Source organism: Rhipicephalus sanguineus, chromosome 7 (genome assembly GCF_013339695.2).
Source record: "Rhipicephalus sanguineus isolate Rsan-2018 chromosome 7, BIME_Rsan_1.4, whole genome shotgun sequence".
NCBI classification, from domain to species: Eukaryota; Metazoa; Arthropoda; class Arachnida; order Ixodida; family Ixodidae; genus Rhipicephalus; species Rhipicephalus sanguineus.
Window position 1 is genome coordinate 78,937,400 of NC_051182.1, and position 20,477 is coordinate 78,957,876.

The 20,477-nt window shown below is 48.8% G+C and overlaps 1 long non-coding RNA gene across 1 annotated transcript; it reads right to left on the reverse strand.

Moving 5' to 3' along the window:
* Nucleotides 1-231: 231 nt before the first annotated feature.
* Nucleotides 232-19,908, reverse strand: LOC119400739 (uncharacterized). Its single transcript, XR_005185196.1, has 3 exons — nucleotides 19,799-19,908; nucleotides 3,470-3,581; nucleotides 232-385 (listed from the first exon to the last, which is right to left on the reverse strand). It is a non-coding gene; the product is annotated as an uncharacterized LOC119400739 (long non-coding RNA).
* Between the last annotated feature and the right edge of the window lie 569 nt (nucleotides 19,909-20,477).

Below are 20,477 nucleotides of genomic sequence, written 5' to 3' on the forward strand. Positions count from 1 at the left end.
TGTTGAAGACAAATACTTATTATTGTTTTCCAAGCAGAAATACAGAAGCTAAATTTCGCTGCAAATACGAAGGAACCACAAAAAAAAAAAACAACATGGCAACAGAACCCACGAGTTGGATTGTACCTCAGCGGTTAAAGCCAGCATATCTCGTTGAGGTTCTTTCTTGCTATGCAGTTCTAAATAAATATAGAGACCTTCTCACACAAGCTCTTTTACAGTACACATTTATTGCCAGAATTTCAAACACAATTTTTTTCTTGATAGCCCTCTCCGGGATGCAATACATGCAGGTTGGAGACTGCGTTATTTAGTATTGCAGCATTTGGGCCACTCGTATTCATTAACGCCTTCATCCCCTTTATAATGCTTTGGTTTCGGACAACTGAAAATACAGATTTCCCAATTATTACGAAGAATATCCACCTTTTCTCTGCCAAAAAAAAAACTCACGCACGTCACAAAATAATCACTGTACACATTTCGGAGATTTTACGCCGTGAGTGCTAGTTCGCTGTTTCCTAACACGCTTGCTGAAGTGTTCTGTGATCAAGCGGTGTCAACAGCAGTAACTTTTCTGTCATCTCCGAACATTGGCTGAAACACATGGTATACTTTGGGAACGAGAGAAAGTGTCCAGATTGGTACGACAATGCACATCTAATTAATTAACTGTCATAGAAGTTGTACGGACACTCCTGGCGCATTATCGACTACATCGCACCGCGCGTCGTATAACCTCAGTATGTCTTACTGAAAGTGTGCGAGGACTGCCGACATCGCTGCTCAAGAAGAGATGGAACGCGCTGGCCGTCTCAGCCGAAAAACGATGCATGCGTGGTTACGGAAGGGGACCTGGATATCTCTGGCAGGGACTGCGTATTTCGACTGGCCGGGCATGGTTGCCCACGGTCGCGCTCGCCTTGTAATTACAGGGATCAGCAGACGGCTCATACCTTCGAACATGTTTGGTCCTCATTCACAATATTTAGCGCGAGGTCGCATTCTAAAGACTGGAGCTCCTAGCCTTGCTTCCTATAAGATGAGTGAAAGAAGAGATTTTTGAGTGGTCGTTTCTTTGTTTGACACCACCTTGCCATAACATAACACTTTGAGGCTATTCGCTTTGTGGCATGTTCCCTTACGGTGAATCTGTGACATTTTTATGGTGATAGCAATACTATACCGCATTTGTTTTCTAAGGAAAAATCCTTAGCTGTGTACGTTACAGATCCCCTAGGGGAGACGGTGAGATTAGCGCTGAACGCACCGTGACGAAAAAGTCCCTTCGCGGATGACTGCAAAAACAGCCGTGAGCGACTGATGGTATGCAAGCGCTGTCGACGTCTCTTCTCGGTTTGCTTTGCAGGCTAACAGGAATTCTTTCGCATATAAGAGGGCGTGCGCACCACGACGCGGTTGCTGCACGAAACTGGGCGCTGTTACCGCGAATTCGGCTGTTGCCGTTGCTCTAGTCGGCGGCGGCGACGCGAACGATGAAGCGTGGACGTCTTTGCGGCTCGCCGGGAGAACCACTCATGTATGCCAGTAGCAAGAAGCGCGCGTCGGTGCTCGTGCTTCTGCGCCTGCGTAAGCGCGGCGCCGACGGCAAGGAGACCGAGAACTGCGGAAGCGAGAAGCGGTGCAAGACACGAGTGAGAAGCGGGAGATGTAAATACATGCACAACACGAGATGGAGCTCGCGTAAGGCGTTCAAAGAGTTGACTTTCATGCCAATCGAATGCCCTCCTGATTGCAGCTCATCTTCTCCTACGTCTGTGCAGCAAGGTACTGGCCTTCCATTTGTTACAAAAGTTTAACACCTGCCGAAGCTTTGTTACAGAGGTTAGGGTAAGCCTAATAAATGCTGTTGAACATCCTCTAAGGTCACATTATAGGCGACGACTATAATGTGACGACTATAAAGCTCGGATGTAAAGGCTTAGTAAAGAAGTGGCGTAAAAATTCAGTGCGTTATGTTTTGTTAAACCTTGTGTAAAAGAATATTGTAAAGCAACTTAACAAAATTGTGAAACAAATTAACATTTTGTAAAACAAATCGTCAATTAACGTTTTGTTTTACACGCAAGGACTTCCGGCTTGCAAAATTTGAATTACTATTTCAATTTATGGTTTTCGTAACAAAATGTATACTTTTGTGAATAGGTGATTATCTTGACGTACATGCGCGCTACAAAGGAAAATGCGCAGTGGAGTTCGAAAAATGAGCATTCATTTGCAGGTACTCTGTTATAGGGTATATTTGGGATGAAAATGCGTGAAACACAAACTCTATATGAAGCCGCTATTAAGATTTGACCCTTGCAGAAGGGCATTTTGTCTTCGAATTTTCCTCATTTCCTTGCGTATGTGCGAGTGATGACAGGTGGAACATACATATTTCAGTTGTATTAATACGTGTTTTTCGAGGAAGCGCATGTTACTTTTTGAGAATTTTGGCCTTTGTGCGCAGTGCGATTACAAGAATTACCTGTACGTAACAAGGTTCACACGACCGCCGCTTCCGGGATCGAACTCACGACCTTTCAGCCTGCATCATGTATATGGGCGACGCAGTTGTATTGGTAGGCAAAATTATTGCACATGTACTGCATGAATGTCCATGACAATTATGAGGATATGACGTCATTTATTGATACTTAAGGTGATCTTTAAGCTGCTGCGAGAGTGTTCACACTATGTCGAATGACAAGCTTTTCTATACGCGTCAAGTTTTAGTCGACGTAATTAGCAAATCTATGTGGCGCACAGCTCTACACATTTCATTATACGCCTTATCGGTCACTCAGCAATCAGGTCTTTGTCGCAATGCACAAGGAGTACCTCCTTGATGAGCGCTTCGCATAAAATTGATTTCCTCATCGCGTGGGTTCTCTCAGTATTTCTTTTTTCTTATTTATTTGTTGCTGTAGCACAATGTCGAAAAAAACTACCACTTAGACGACGATGCAGACTTCACCCTATGCTATGATACATTCAGTTCCTTTCATTTTGCTTAGGCCGCGGCCGTCCAGTAGTTACTGTGCTCGGCTGCTGACCCCAAATACGCGGGTTCGATCCCGGCGGGGCTGGCCGAATTTCAATGAAGACGAAACGCTAGAAGCACGCGAACTAGGCGATGTGTGTGCAAGGGTTGTCCCAAAGTTGGTTGAAATTATCGTGAGCCCTTAAGCACGGCGTCGCACATAGCCGTTGTAGCTTTGCGATGTTAAAGCACATAAACCGACCAGTCATCCAACCAACCATTCTCTTTTGATAATCGTATGAGAAGGGTTTCATTTTCTCTCGGTTGCCTCAGGGACTTTTTAAAAGTACTGCCTGGGGAAAACCACAACATTCGAATACAGAAGATTAGATTTAACCACAAAGGTGTTGAGGTGATGCAATTCGAAAAAAAGGAGGCTAAAAACTAAAAATAAACTGAGTTTTTAGGTTTGGAAAAACATACCCATAAAGGTTCATCCTTTTTTTGTCGGCGTGGCAGACTAATGCTGTGCAGCCTAGACTCCCAGTAACCAAACCCCCATTTGGCAACTTGTGACCTTTGTAGACGCATTTATCTGCGAATCGTAAACACACTTATTTACACAATGAAATTTCAGTCGACGACGAGGGTAAAACTAATTCCGTATTTTTTCTCAATTGATGACAAAACTTCTTTTACGCGAGTTCATGCGAATTATTGCTGCATTTAGGCAAATGACAAAGAAAACAGTTTTATTGTGAACAAAATCTCTTCAATCCACGCGTACGTTGCCGGACTCATAAAAAAGGTGTAGGCCCACCATAATCATGATGTGATGTATAATCAGCGAAGCTGCAGTCGCGTTTGGGTTGTAGACTCCGTTCCCATCTTTTCTCCGGCATAAGAGGCTGCAGACGGCGACGTTCTTCCTAGGACTCATTGTCACTGTACGCAAACTCCTCGCTTGCACGGTCCGTTTTCGCAGCCTGTAGTCACGTTGCTGCTGTCGACGGGTATCCGGTCTTTAGGTGTTTCTTTTTACTTGGGCGCAAACGCAATACACCCTCTCGGCTTCTGACTGTATAATATTTTTTTTTTCTGCTGTACTCCGCCACCTCCACCGTCTTCAGCTTCTTTTTATAATTTTCGTCTCCGTCAGCGCACTTCGCCAGCACACCTTCTTAATATTTTGTATGTATTGTACGCCCATTTGAAGCCGATTTTAGTGTGCGTTTTAAGCCGGCTCAAATCTTCCTCTCTTCCTGTAAGCAATTGCCTAGGGGTAAGCAGCTTCGCTCTAAAGTCCTAGAGAACACTTGAAGTTCGCTTTCAAGAGTACGACGCCATAGTGCAATCGGACCCCTTTCGCGTTGCCTTCTCATTCAAAAGCCTAACACCACTTCTCGGTGGACAGCTTAACCATTCAACGAATTAAAGAACGTCTAGGCGCGTTAAACTGTCCGTTGGGAACTTTCCTAGGGTGTCTGCTGTAAGTAATGTTGCGAAGGGACCATTACACCGTAATTGAACATTTAGCGAAGAAGCGAATTACGCGCTTGGCGTCCCTGAGGCAATGGGAGCACATAGGCAGCTGCACGCATGCACTTTGTTAATGCTGTGGGTGATGACATCAATTAATCCCGCCTAAGCTCTATGTTATGGGCGGGCCAATAAACAGTCTACTCGCTGCGCTGTTCACATGGTCTGAATACTGGTGCAATTCAACGCGTTCTCCACGCTATAGCACATGCGCTAACGCGGCTCCTTTCCCTACATGACACTTCTGTAGTGCTATTCTCCGCAGCTGTTTCAAACACTGGCGTGCCTTTGTGCTAGAAAGACCACGTGAATGGCAGTAGGGCTTGCCTCGCAGCGTGCCTAGTTGGGTTCCGGCTCGGACCCCTTATTTTTATTATTTGCATCTGGAAGAATCTGACGGTACAGCAGTTGGAGCGGGTCAACACACTTATCGAACATACCGTGATAGAATAATACCAGAAAGGAAATCGCACAAGAGTCTCATCGTTGCGAGCGTGTACAGCCCCCCAAAAGACCAACTGCGAGACTTCCACCTCTTGGTACGATAACTGAAGAAACGCGCCGATAGTCATCAAGTCGTTATAATGGGCGACTTCAACGCCCCTCACACAGCTCGGGGCTACCATACCACCACAAAGAAAGGCGCCCGAGTACACGACACTGCTCAGCAGCACAGACTAACTCTGTGGAACGACCCACTCCAGACAACAAGGGTAGGAAATAGCGTCTCCAGAGACGCAAACCCAGATCTCACGTTCACGCTAAACGTGCGCTCGGCAGAGTGTAACCGTCTCTCAGAAACCCTAGGCAGCGGCCACCAAATCATCCAATTAACCGTTGCTCACACTCGCAAGCCCGCCAAGATAGGCACTGCCCAAATAACGGAGTGGAAATTATTCAGAGATGATCTAAATGTTGAGACCACCATCGAGAACATAGACGACTGGACGAAGAGGGTTCTCGACACGGCGGAACGTCACACCAAGAGAATTCAGCTGAATGAGGAAGCGCCAGCCGTTGACACGCACGTCCTCCATCTCGGGGAAGCCAGAAGATCTCTTCTCAGGAGATGGAAAAGACAGAAGCTAAATAAGCAACTCAAGAAGAGAATCTCCCTGCTCACTGAACAAGCGCAGGAATATGCGAAGAGGCTAGGAAGACAGAACTGGTATGTATTCTGCGACACACTACAGGGAACTCTAAGCGCGAAGAAAACGTGGCACATCCTTCGCGCTCTCCTCTACAGAGGACCTACAAGGACGCAACAGCGATAAAACCTCTGCAGGCTCGTACACAACTACGCCGGATCAGAGGAGAACCTCCTTCGAGAGGTTCAGAAGAAGCTGTGTGGAGACCCACCCATAACCACGACGCCACACGACAGAGCCTACAGTGGAAAACCAAACCCCGAACTTGACGAACCATTTACGCAGGCTGAACTCTTCGCAGCACTATCTACACTCACCAGAAACACCAGTCCAGGCAACGATCGCATTATCAACAAGCATCTTCGGAACCTTCCGCAGCAGGCCACCGAAGCCCTACTCCAGTATTTCAACAAAGGCTGGGAAAGCGGAGAAATACCGGCTACGTGGAAACACTCGGAGATCACCATGATCCCCAAACCCAACAAGCCCTTCAGCATCGAGAACCTGCGACCAGTTTCTCTTACCTCGTGCGTAGGGAAACTATTCGAGCACATGGTACACAACCGGCTAAGTCGGTACCTCGAAGACAAGGGATATTTTCCGAACACAATGTTCGGATTCAGGCAACACCTATCAACGCAAGACATCTTCCTTCTGCTCAAGGAAGACCTCATCGATCATCTGAGCACCAAAAGCAAATCTTCAATTGTAGCCATCGATATAAAGGGAGCTTTTGACAACGTCAGTCATGACGCTATTCTCTGCAATCTCGAACACGTGGACTGTGGGTCGCGGATATACAACTACGTGCGGAATTTTTTCACGCACCGCACGGCCACAGTGGGAATATACAACCTCCGCAGTGACACTTTCCGACTACCGAGCAGAGGTACTCCGCAGGGTTGGGTCATTTCGCCGTTGCTCTTCAACGTTGCCTTCATCAAACTACCCAGCCTCCTCGACGCTATATCAGACCTACGACATGCTTTTTATGCAGACGACATCACGTTATGGACTAGGGCCTCAAATACCGGAACGCAAAAAAGGCGCCTACAAGAAGCGATAGATACCATCGAGAGGCACTTGCAAACATGCGGCCTCCGATGCGCTTCCGAAAAGTCGGAACACCTCATCCTGATGTCCTGAACGAGAGGACGGCAAGCTGCCTACAATGAACCCGATCCCAGCGTCACCCTCAACGGAAAGCCCATCCCAAAAGTGGAAACTTTACGCGTGCTGGGGCTCCACATCCACAAAGATGGGTCCGGGGCGGCCACACTCCCTCGACTACGGCGCATGATATCGCAGCTAACGCATCTAGTCAGGAGAATTTCGAACCATAGACGCGGCCTTAAAGAACAAGACACGCTACGTGTGATACAAGCTCTCCTCAGCAGTCGAATAACCTATGGCACTCTCTATCTCGCGCCGAAGAATGCAGAGGTGGAGAAGCTCAACATCCTAATACGTAAGGCAATCAAAATCGCTTTGGGGCTCCCATTCGCGGCTTCCACTGCAAAACTTCTCAAGATGGGCCTACACAACACCTGGCAGGAACTAGCCGAAGCGCACAAGGCTAGTCAATTTGAACGGCTAAAGCTATCGCCTATTTGGAAGATCAGTGCTTCAACGGCTGAACTACGGCGAAACGTTTGTAGCCGACACAAACACGGACTGAAAAGAACCAATTCCGCCAAACATACGCGAATCTCTCTGCATTGCACGAATCCCGCGCAACATGCACCCCCACGCATCACAAGCAAAGAAGACAGGCCCGAGTGAATGTTCTACGGCGAAATCACAGCCATGATCCGGACGCCAGATATACAGACGCAGCCAAATATCGCGACAGAAACGCCTACGTTTTGAGCATCGTAGATTCTCGGGGCGTAGAGCTCGCATCTGCCACAGTTCCCGCCCGAAACCCAGAAACTGCGGAAGAGGCTGCAATAGCATTAGCAACCACCACGTGCTTGGATGGAGCTCTCGTCTTCACAGATTCGCAAGCAGCCATGCGAAACTACACCAAAGGTCGTGTGTCTGTACAAGCACTGAAGATATTGAAGCGCCGAAGCACTCCGATGCCGTACACCTGTGTGACATGAGTTCATGGGCACGAGGAGCTGGAGGGGAACGAGGCGGGACACGCAGCCCGCGAGCACGTCTTCCGGGCTATCCCATCCCACTCTCCAGACGCCGGGAATGCATCCGCGGAGGCTGAGTCCGTACCCATCACATACTCTGCAATACTGCAACATCAAAGGCTAGAACGCAGAGAGTACCCCCCACTACATTCAAAACTCAACAAAGAGGACAGCACCATACTCAGAAGACTGCAGAGCAACACTTACACCCACGGTATCCAGATGCACAGAATGTACCCAACGTTGCACGACTACCTCTGCCCAATTTGCGGCGTACCTGACACCTTGGCCCACATGATCCTCGCGTGCCCGTGCAGTATACAGACAGACACAACGCCTTCGCCGAATGCCTGTAACGCCGCTCAAGCAAACGAGGACCTTCTCGAAACGTGGGAGGCCAAGCTCGCCTTAGAGGACCTGGACCAATAACCACGCCTCCTCGCCAGGGCCAAAGAGGCAGCGAAGGCCAGAGGGTTCCTGGAACGAGGAGACCTCCCACCTAGGGTAGACGCGGGACTAGCACCGCGACACCGTTTCTTGCAATAAACGTTTATTCCTCCTCCTCATTGCATCTGTGCAATTTTCATTTCTCGGACAACGCCGATATTTTGTTTTGCTGACAACCAAAAACGCAGACGCTAACGCCCGTATTTCTGCAACACCTCTTTAACCCTGTTACGTTGAGACTCCCTGTGTTTCTAAGGCACTAAACACAAGTTACTCTAAGGCCAACGCCATCAGGTTTGGCTATTTTAAAGCGATAGCGCCAAAGAGGCCTTGATGCAGAAATTCCGGTCTCGCGGTTGGCAGCGATGGCCGTACCGAAAAATCACAATGAACGCAAAAAATAAAACTGGGGGTTGGAGCCCGAATGAAGGTCTGGTATTCTGCGTGGCACTCAGGTGTTGTACCCCAGTGTCACGCCAGTGCGTGAAACTTGTTTGCAAAAAACAATTGCGCATTGCGTGGCAGGAGCGTTAAATCGCACCAGGCGTCACATAATGTGATTTGCATAGCGAGTGGGTAAGGTGGAAAGCTGCGAACCCATTACAAAAGGCGCCGTGAAGCAATATGATCATCATCATGAGGAAGAGGATCAGCAAAAGCATATATATATATATATATATATATATATATATATATATATATATATATATATATATATATATCTATATATATTGTGTAGAAGAACGACACAGAGACAGCGCCCTTGCTGCGGGCGGGCTGTTCTATTATCTACTTCCTCTTTCTCTCCTTCGCTCTCGATCCCGCGCTGGAGCCTCGGCGCCGCTCTTCATCATCACACTCGGCCATGACTGCAAGCATTGTCGGCTGGGCTGCCGACAATGTTTCTGGTGGGCGGTGCTGGCTGCATCGCGGTGGTCGGTCTGGGCCACGCTGCGACTTGGCTCGTGAATCTGTCATAAGTATGTCTGGTGGGCGGCACTGACTATTTCGGAGTGGCCTGGGTCGGCGATGCTGGAACTTCAGTTGGAAGTTTGCCAAGTATGATTCCGGCGGCCGACACTGGCTATGTCGCAGCGGTCGCAGGTCTCGGGCGCGGTGCAGTCTGGCTTGCAATACTGCCGATGACGATGGCTCTGGTTGATGGCGCTGACTGTATTGTTGTGGTCGCACGTTTACGCTGGCCGTATGCCATTTGCGGTGGCAGGTATCATCTACTTTGTCTTCTTCCGGGCTTCCGTCTTGAGTCGGTAAATGATGGCTCGACGAAGGATGCGAACGAGGTCGGGCATGTGTGCACCCTGTGCCAAGATCGTGACGGGTGTCCAAAGCCATCTCGATCTCGCTGCCTCTTCCTCCGAACTTGTCGACGCGCGGTCGACCAGTGATGAATCCCGTGCAAAAAACAACTCCGTCGTGTTCCACGTGGCCTTCAGGCAACACAGTGGCAGTCTGAATGAAGTTGTTCTTATCGCAAACGAGCTCACACATCAGGGGGCAGGGCTGGCACACATCGGATTCTTCTGGCTGGGGTGTGGGTTCAGCCATGCTTGGGTACACGCTTGATGAAATGGACTGACCCTTGGCGAATGTGGCATCATCTAGCGATTTGTCGCTGAGCAGTAGGGGAGCGCCTGCGCATTCGGCCAATAACTGCGTTGAAAGCGGAGGACCATGCTTTGACGCGACAAGGACCTCTTTCCCAGAATTCGCAGACCGGTCAGGTTCCGTGTGAAGTGAGGGCCGCTTCTCCGACTGTCGCTGGTGCAAAGAGGTCGCAGGGACGTGCACATACGGTGGTGAGCTTCGGGATCGCTTCTCCAATGGCTGTGAACGAGATGTGGTCTCGTCGTCTGTCAGAGACGTTATTGTGTTAGTTACGGACGCCGAGTCCGTGACCTGAGATGGTGAGCCTGGTCTCAGTTGTGTGGTTGTCCCAGAGTAGGTTGAGACACTGTCTGCAAGTGAGCTGCAATGCGCAGTTGCAGCCATCTCGAGGTGGTGCCCCTTCAGAGCTCCATCCTCGGTAGCAGTGAGGTTGGACTGGGTGGTGGTAGTGAGGTGGTGATCAATCGGTCCAAAGGCAGCTATGAGCCTGGTGCTCCACTCGGCCCAGGATTGCTGCCGCACGCCTTCGTATCGATGCCACGCCGCGGCACCATTTCGAAGGCGGTCAATGGCCACGCACCACTTCCGTGTGATCCGTCCAGCACTCGCGAGCTCCTATTGCGTTTACGGTCGCCACCCAGTCGATGGCGTCGTTCTGGAAACCGTGGAACTCCGGTAGTTCGCAGGCAGCCGGTGATTGTGATACGGTAGGCGAAACTCCGGAGCATGACGACGCCAACCAGCCGAGTTGGTATGAGAGCTCCGTGAGGGCATTCAGGAGCTTTCTGCGGCTCTCGGGTGAGCTCTCTTCATGGTCTTGCGAGGCGGCGGCGGCCAACGCGGCATTGAGTGAGTGCAGTGCTGGCAAGGCGGCAGGACACAGCACGGAGATTGACGCTGCCAAGGCGTTCACGGTGACTCGGAGTCGCGCGATGGTGGCGGAAAGCTCGGCGGCGCTCTCGGGCGATCCGCGCGTGGTGCCTGTGGTGACCTCCGAGGAGTATGACACGATCAGCGTACTCACAGAGGAGGGACCCTTGTCCGAGGGAGCTTGGACAGCACCCCTAAGCGGCTCGGGTGCCGATGGAGTACTCAGTAAGCCGTTGTCGCTGCGGAAAGCGTGGACGGCATTCCCGGGGTCCTTGCCGTTGGAAGCGTCAACCGCGTTCCGAGGTAACCGGTACCCGTGCGATGGCTTGTCGTGAACTGGTACTGCGGCGTCGATGAAGGAGGCTTGAGCCGCCGAGGAGGCCTGGACGCCGTCCACGGACGGTGCCTGAAGCGCCGACAGATTGGCAGGTGGTGGCGAGCAGGCATCTACGCCGTCCCTGGGCGGGAGGAGCCCGTGCGCATTGTTGCCGCGAAGTAGCACGTCACCGGACAAGTAGTTCCCCGGAACCACAATGGAGGCCTGGACGCTGTCCGCTGGTGGCGGGATGGATGCTTGCCGCGGTGAACTACTTGCGGGTTCCATCAGCGAGGAAGCGTGACGGCGTTCCTCTGGAAGACGCGTTGCCTCAAGCTAACAGCTGGGGTTCGCCGAAGCCTTTCGACGACTGCGCCATTGTAGAAGAACGACACAGAGACAGCACCCTTGCTGCGGGCAGGCTGTTCTATTATCTACTTCCGCTTTCTCTCCTTCGCTCTAGATCCCACGCGCCGGAGCCTCGGCGCCGCTCTTCATCATCACAATATATATATATATTAGGGGTGTGCGAATATTCGAAAATTTCGAATATTCGTCGAATATTACATTCGAAATATTCGTATTCGATTCGAAAATCGCGTATTCGAATAGTTTCGAATATTCGATAACTTCGAATAATCGAAAATTTCGAATATGCGATTTGATTATCATGCATAAAATAACTCGTCTTCCACATTTCTGCTGCGTTCGTATAGCTAAAGACGTTGCCGAGAGGAGCGATAAACATCGTAAGTACACGGAGGCACGATATCTGCCTGCGACGAGCGCCCCAATACGTATGATTTATTGCTGGTGCATCTCCCACGTGCAGCGCTGTTGGTGATCATGTAACCGTACATTTTCAATATTATGCCGCCGTAACGTGCCGCACTACCACTCGTTCACTATGCGGGACCACTTCTGAAGAAAGACAGTGACCCACGGGACTGGTGGCGGACTGTAGGCACCTTCAGATACCCAAGTCTGTCAAAGCTTTGCCCCATGTAACTCCCTATACCAGCCATTTCTGTTCCAAGCGACCGTGCCTTTTCAGTGGCAGGGGGGGGGGGGTTGTCTCTATTAGAAGGGAGCGCCTGCTGCCTGATCATGTGGAGCAACTCATATTTCTTCATGATAACATATAGTCATTACTTTCATTGTGCCTTGATATTTGCTTGTGTTGTGATGTGCATTGTGCTAGCCTGGACATTGTGTTCTGGAGTGTATGCTGTGTTGCCAGTCAGTCTGTTAATGTTTTTTTTTTTCAAATAGCTACATGTTAAATAAAATATTGTTACTGTGGAGGCATTTTTCCTTTGATATTCGATATTCGATTCGATATTCGAAGGTGGATATTCGTATTCGATTCGTATTCGAAAAATTTGATATTCGCACACCCCTAATATATATATATATATATATATATATATATATATATATATATATATATATATATATATATATATATGTATATATATATATATAGAGAGAGAGAGAGAGAAATGTATTGCGGAAAGGCAGGGAGGTTAACCAGAAAACATATCTGGTTTGCTACGCTGCACTGGGGAAGGGGTAAGGGGAGAGAGAAAAGTAAGGAAGAGAGTAATGCGATAGGGAGGGAGGGAAGCGCGCGCACACACACACACACACACACACACACACACACACACACACACACTCACACACACACACACACACACACACACATACACACACACACACACACACACACACGCACACACACACACACAGGAGTGTCAAAATCGTTCAACGAGGCGAATCGCTCGCAGAAACTTCAACACCGCCTTCGTTGCTTTCTGGCGTGAAGCTCGATCTTTCCGACATTTCAAGATTGACTGCTCACTCCGTCCATTACAACTAAATTGGGCCGCTCGTCGACGGAAATAAAAAAAAAACATTCATTACTAAAGCTTTAAAACAGTTAGGGCAAAAAATGAAAATGCATAAAAACAAACATCCAAGAACTCTTCCGCGCCGGTCCAGCAAAACCTGACCCCGGCGGACTGGACGCCGCGCCCGCAAGCGCACCACACGACAGTTCGCCGGGAACCACACCCCCCTTGACCGCTCTCCGTGCCCGTTTATGAAGCTTGTCTGCATCAGGGCGCATGCGCAGCGGCCCGCACTGCCGTGCCCTGTTACCTCTGATGCTGACATGGGCGAGGGTGGTGATCTGTTGATTATCGAGGATTCCCCACATATGATGCGTCCCCTCATGGGGACAAAGTAATTCATTAAACAACTTAAACTCCCTACAAGCGCTATGCGACCTCTCGATCTTGTTTAAATGCAAAGGGAAAACATATTCGTAGTGAGAAAAAGTACACCTTCATAAAGAGATAAATAAAGAGGGAGAACAACAAATATAGACATAAACTAGCGGAGCTCATTGGAGTGCTACTATTTATGTATTTACTATTAAGTCTAGAGTTTTTTTTGTATTGCTTTAGAGTGTGAATAGCTAGTCCAGAAACGAATTCTGTTGACGTATGTTTCATGGAATACATGTCGCCCTTGGTTAGATAATCAGAATTTTTATTCTTACGACTTTATAATAGGGTCGTATCAAGCATGCTCATCAAATAGGCAGTTGTTTCTGGTTTTATTTCGATGACATCACAGCAGCTTAGACCTTGCTCATCATTGTGTCAGAACATACATGTCAGTAAATGTAAATGCAACATGTAAATGGAAATTACTGGCTACAGCGCGGTAATTTCCATTTACGTCGTGTTAAAATGTCCGTGACACTCAATTTGTCTGAATATGGTGCATGAGGCCTTACGTGCTGTTGTAATTACCATTGCGTGACGTTTTGCAAATAGTTAACACCGACTTTAACATTCACACACCGTACGAGGGCTGTGGTTTCGTTCGATTAACACATTCGCTTATACCACTCTGGAAATGAACAATGAGTCTCTAACACCGACGTATTGCACTCATGACGTGTAATCTAACGTGCGTGACAACTGCGTTGTCTAATGCTGTCTGCGTTGTCTGCTTCAGGCACACAATTGACAATGCTAATGAGGGCTTATGATGGCAGAAATACTCAGATATTCAACAGCATTTCCACACGCCAAAGCGCACCAGAGAAAAAAAAATATAATAAATTTGCAACTGTAAAATCGATTCACTACAGGCTCACAAATGCGCGTTTTCCTTCAGCATTTTCCAGCACAAAAATGTATTCGAACGATGAAGTTCTTACGAAAAAAAAGCATTGAAAAGGTATTTGCCTTTGCCACCAGATTGCACTGAAAGTACATTGCCCATCAGTTGAAACATTCTTCAGGAAGTTGTTTAGCATGGGTGCTATGCAGGATGGTCCGAGCTTGGCGAAACTCGGAATCTCTCCGAGTTTTGGTGACACCCACTTTTGAACGAGCTAACAGCACAAAAAGGTCAAATACATCCGTCAGAACGCGCTGCGCTCAATTTGTTCTGGGGCTGATATACACGAGAATAACGTCCGCGCTCGCGCGAGCGCGTCACGGCGGCGTTACGTCAGCAAAACATTGTACTTATAGTCTGGCGTCGGCTGACCGGCGACGCGGCCGACGGCTCCTGGCGCACTCTGGCGTCGCTTGGCTTCGAATAGCTCCGAACCGTGCGCCAGCCTGTTCCTGACCAGCTAGCGTACTGCCCCCTGGGCATATTTGCTGTGGTCCGCTTCGTGCCTTCTGCCCTGCTCCTACCTCCAACCTGCCTATCCCACCTGGCAGCCTGGGCAGACACTCTTAGCGGCTGGTCTACCCATCAAGCTTTGGCTTGCGCCCGAGCGTGGTCGCTCTGGCTCCCGCTTTCTGGCTGTCAGCTGTTCCAGCCTGCCGTTCCTACAAGCCCTCGTCCCAGCGTCTTTCGGCGGGCTGGCAGCCGTCCTAATTCAGTCTTGCCCCGCTCCTCCTGGGCTGCCGACAGTGTCCCGGCAGTGGGTTCTTTGTCGTGGTGGACCTTTTTGTGTGATCATGGCCGACCAATGAACTCTCATCAACGGGAGCAACAACTTCGCATCTGCGTGTTCGACGACACCGTTCTTCTGATATGACTCTCTGGAAGACGACGCCACCTCTTGAACATCGCCCCATTGGCTAAGCCCCCTTGTGGGTTTGTTGATCTTGCCACTTGGCATCGGACAGCCTCTCTTTCACAGGCTGGTCTTAGTCATTAGGTGCAGAGAATGCGAGAATCGAGAGCGCCCTCTACTTTGTGACCTAGTTCCTAAGCTAGCCCGTTGCCGGCCCCGCGCCGCTCGAGCGTCGGCAACCGCCGTTAATCGGCAACAGCGCCCCCATGGAAACAACACCAGGCCTTTTTGTCTTGCGCAACTCATGCTTTGCTCCTTCTCACTGCTCGCCACACGGTACGCTACCAGCGACAGCTCACTTTCCACGCGAGCTCACTTGTGTTTGGCGCTAGCTCACCACGTGAAAAGCTCTCAGGTCTACACGAGAGGTTGACGCGCTGCTCTGGCAGGCGGCTTCTCGTTCGTGCGCACGAATGCTGCCCTTTATGTGATATAGTCGCAGCGCCGCCGGCACGCGTGCACTCGATTCGCCTTGCGGAGTTTCACTGTACGGCCTGAAAGCCTGTTATTTACATATTGTTTTGCATCTTGGGTTAGTAAACTCGTGTTTTTTGACAACCAACCTCGTCGTGTTAGTGAGCTTGCGTTGCTTCGCTCAATAAATATCAGTAACAAAAAAGAGCAGAAATTACGTGCTCGTCCTCATTTGAGCAGAATCTTTTTCAATGTACCTCAGCACAGAAGCGCTACAAGGTGTCCCAGTTATTTCTTACACAAACAACTGTCCCAGTTATTTATTCGTGTTTCAGTGGCGCGCTACAACCCAACGCTATGGGGCATTTTTACTTTCGTGAAACCTGCGGTGTACGCGTCTCAAGGGCAGTTTTCAAACAGAAGCACAGTCTAGGAATCATTGCTTTAAAGCGCCGCGTGCGGGCAATCTCGAGGGTGATACTGCGCACGCGGAAGCACCGGCGAGACCTTCATACCGCCAGCATTAAATGACGTATATAAATCGATCTCATTTATATCTGGTACATGACGGCGACAACAAAAGCCAGCCGAGAGCGTCCATATAATTTCTATCGCAATAAAAAAGCTTTTTACGCTTATTTGTTGCCCAAGCAACACTCTCCATGTACACTGTGTTGTCAACGCAAGACTACGTTCGTAATGTGTTAAACATGAATGAAGATGAAACGGTCGCGGTGAAGCAGGTTAGGGGTTAGTCAGCGGAACGGCGACTGACCACATGACGTATGCAAAGGTTTAGCATCATGGAAATTTCGTGAACCGCAAAATATTTCCTGCTCCACTAGGGATGTACGAAACAGTACAAGATTTGGCGACGCACACAATGCCATCGCCGGTATTGTGTGCGTCGCCAGCGGTCGCAGCCGATGGCTCGGCGCCGGTATCGTCGCTTCGCACCGCTTCGAAACTGCAGTGTCCGGTACATTAATAAGAAACGCCTGCGCTCTTAGAAGAAGCTAAGCTTTGCTACAACTGTTGCCCCTTTGCGTTGCCTTCGCGACAATACCACATGTTGAAAGGAATAGTATGACCCCGCGGTGAAGTTAGCTGCTATGCCGGCACGGCCGTGTTTTCTTCATGCACTGCATGGAGCGAGCTGTACACAGTATGCAGTTGTATGGCTTGTATCACATGTATCGTTCACGATAGGTGCTTGACCGTCGTCATCGCTTTTGGTGAGCGGTCGCTTCAGGTACCCCTAAACGCAACAGAGATATATCCTGAACACAACAGAGATATATTCACGACGACGTTGACCAATAAAGTGCGCGGTAGTTGCCGGTTTGTCCGACTTCGTTGACTGTCGCACACATTCCTGTTGGAGCTTGACATCCTTTAAAAAGAACTTGTTGTTGAGCTAGTTGGTAGAACACTTCAAAAATTATTAGAGCGCAAATACATCGTACATTCTCAGTCGCACACACCCCCACATACAGGCACCGAATGCGTACAGGCACAGCCCTCACTTCCAACTATTCATTCACCACACGAATGCTTGAAGTATACGTCATGCGGCAGATGCGCTCGTTAACACCAGGGAAGCCAACCGTACATATTATCGAGTACATATTTTTTGGTTTCCTGTTATGTCACAGCTTAGAATTGATAAATTGAATTTCACCGGCAAGGACATATATAGCGAATGTGCGCTTACGCAGCGGTGCTCATCCTTTTCAATGTAAAGACATTCTTCAAGACATCCTTTGAGAACTCGTAACATCCGAGTGATTTTGCTTCATGCTGCTGTTGTATCATTCCAGCACGCAGGTCGTGAACTGAACCATCACAATTCATCCAAATACGTCCGCTAAAGCGTGTTAATTTGGCTGATCGTTGCACCAGCTGTAGGCAGGTGAACGTGCCGAGCGCTACAAGTACCGCCATGCACTGCGGCAGTGGTGGCGTAGTGGAAGTCGCGGTAAGATCGGTTTATTGGCGTAGCACTTTAGGTTGACCATGCTTTGCCAGGGAGAAATAAAAGGCAGCTATTTCACACTGCATGTTGTGTTAATTTATGATACCCCCCATTTTTTTTTGCACTGCAAGGGGTCCCTGTTCAATTTCATTGGGGCACAACAGGTCCCCGAAACATCCATTGCTGATTACCACTACTGTATGTAATGCTGAACACGACAGATCTCAAAACACTGTGAGAATTTATATGTAAACGGCAATGTACTCGCATAGTAATTGAACCCCAAATGATTCACCTGAGGCGTGGACAGCCAGAAAACGCGGCTCCGGCGCTCAGCCAATTGTTCTAAACGAGGCTTCATGTGCGTCGCATCGGTTGGCTTTGCCGAAACAGGAAACCCTATGACATTGAGGTATACAGTGTGTAATAGATTGAGCGCAAATGGACGGGACACAAGAAGTCAAGACGACTACACGACTTTGTCTTCTTGTGTCCCGTCCATTTGCGCTCAATCTATTACAGAATGAACCAACACGCCCAACAGAGCATTTTATTTATACAGTGTGCTTGTCTGTTTACTTGCAAAATGAAATTATATATTATCAACTTCACCTCGCATGAAAGTCTCTCGTGGAAAAGCATACCTCCATTTTCTGCGTTGTACGATACGAGTTCTTAGGGCGACTGCTTGTGGAGCAACCTGATTGATTGAGAGCCATAAAATGACAAGGATGTGGACACCTTGCTGGTAACTATAACCTTGATTTATTCAACGGGTTGTAAGGGACGGTCTGCAAACTAAACAACCTTGTCGAATATTTGGAAAGGAAGGCCGGTGTTGATCCTGGTCATTCAACGCGCAAGGCCTTACTTTTGTTTCCACAATGGTGCCCTCTTAAAGAAGTTACGGCCAGCCAGTGGCCACTACTTCGTTGTGTGATGAGGCATCGAGTGGTACGTTTGGCTCTGCGCCTTGCTGTACCAGCAAGAAAAACATGAAAGGCTGGTAGGGGCATGCCCGTTTCAAGGCCCCCCAGTAAACTGACAATATGAACAGGATGCGCTTTCAGGCATTGTGATGCGTAAACGCTAAAACATTCGACGTCAACTTCGTTGGCGCCAGGAGTTCGCGGGTAGTGCCTGTTGAGGGCGATGATCTTGAGGTCGTTTTTTCACCTTGAGTTGCTATTTGTGCTTCGAATTTTAGCGCAACTTCCAAATTTTTCGCGTCACATGTCGCACGGTCTGGAGACCGATTGAACGCATAGGTTTAATTGAGTCAACTCAATGCGTTTGCGGGCTAGTTGGTGTGAATCCATAGAGCCTTTTTTTGCGCAGAACAACACAACTACACAGAAGACAAGAGAAAGCGCTACCAATCTTCTAATGGGCCATGATAGAACTGTCCCAAGAGTAGCATGAAACCGTCATCCTGTCACACAAAAACGCACCTGCCTCGAAATGTGGGAGCGGGGCGAATTTTGGTCCTCTACAGCGCCTGTGTCCGGATTCTCCACTCCGAAATTTGGCGGCAGGTAGGCCTTTCGTATGACTGAAGGCTATATGCTACCCGTGAGACACTTCTACCGTGTACGCGAAGTTTGGGTAGCGCTCTGTTGTGTCTTCTGTTTTGTGGTGTCGTTTTGCGTTGAAAAAATAGTATGAGTTAATTGAATAGATTGTGAAAACTAAAGGAGCAGATCAAAGCGAATAAGTCATTTAACGCGAATTTTTAAGCTGTTATCCGCTCACTGGTAATACTGTCCGCAGTCGGGTTCAGAATGTTCGCACCTCAAGGCAGAAGCGGCTACTCACCAATTGCTAGTGGCTACAACGAAGTTTGTTTTGGGAGTGTGGACGGAAAGGACAACTTCAAGGGAGGTTCCACTTGAGCTTGTTGGTGTAGGAACTGTTGAGCACAAAACACAGAGAGTCCATCTGTCTGTCCATCTGTGTTTTCTGTTTTGTTGTGCGTGTTTTCCGGCCTATCAGTTTACCGCTAGAAAGACCAAAGACGTCGCCTTAACCAGAAAACCAGAATGCAGGATGCAGCGTGTGTGGTGGCCTTGTCACCACACAGGAATGGGGCTGAACTGTTCGGTTATAGTCCATTAGGGCAAGAGGCGAGATAATGGCAATGCATCAGTGTGCTCTGAGCAGCTAGAAAATGATATTGAAAATAATAACTGCCTTGACGAATAAGGTTAACAAGGCAAACTTACTGCCTTGGAAGGTGAGGTCTATGTCAGCCCGTGCAGCCCTCGGCAGTGTGACAAACATGATTATCAGTGCCATAACCAGAAGTATTAGTTTCATTCTTCACAGTAGTAAACCTTGCAGCATTGATAGAGAAAGAAGGAAAAGCCGGTTACGACACACGTCCGCACGTCCCTGTCTGATAAGTCAAACTGCAGCTATACACACTGTACCCTGAATGCGGCGAACAGAGTGTCGGCCGTCGATATACTGATCCGTGGCAAGATGCATCGGTATTTATACCTGCGGCATTGAACAGTTGGGCCTTATGGCGGGTGGCCGCGTTATTTCGAGCATGAACTCAGCTGTTCGCGTTTGCGCTTTCCAGCCTAAAAAAAATTCCTAAAATAATCTGGAATGTCCCAGACATCCTGGCGCAGTTTGCGCAACGCAGTAACTACACGTGCAATGGGCGGAAACATAAAACAGAGACAGAATGGAGCGCATGTGGAAATAAATTCGCGAGTAATTCTTCATACACAAGCACAACGCTGTCTCATCAATCATAAATGAAAATCCAGGCAAGCTGACGTTTCTTTCGGCGCGGATCTGAGTTCTAGCATAATCACAGTCTAATCATAATCACTGTATAGGCCAATTTTAAATGCGAAGCATTTCTTCGCGAACTTCTGCGACTTTGAGCGT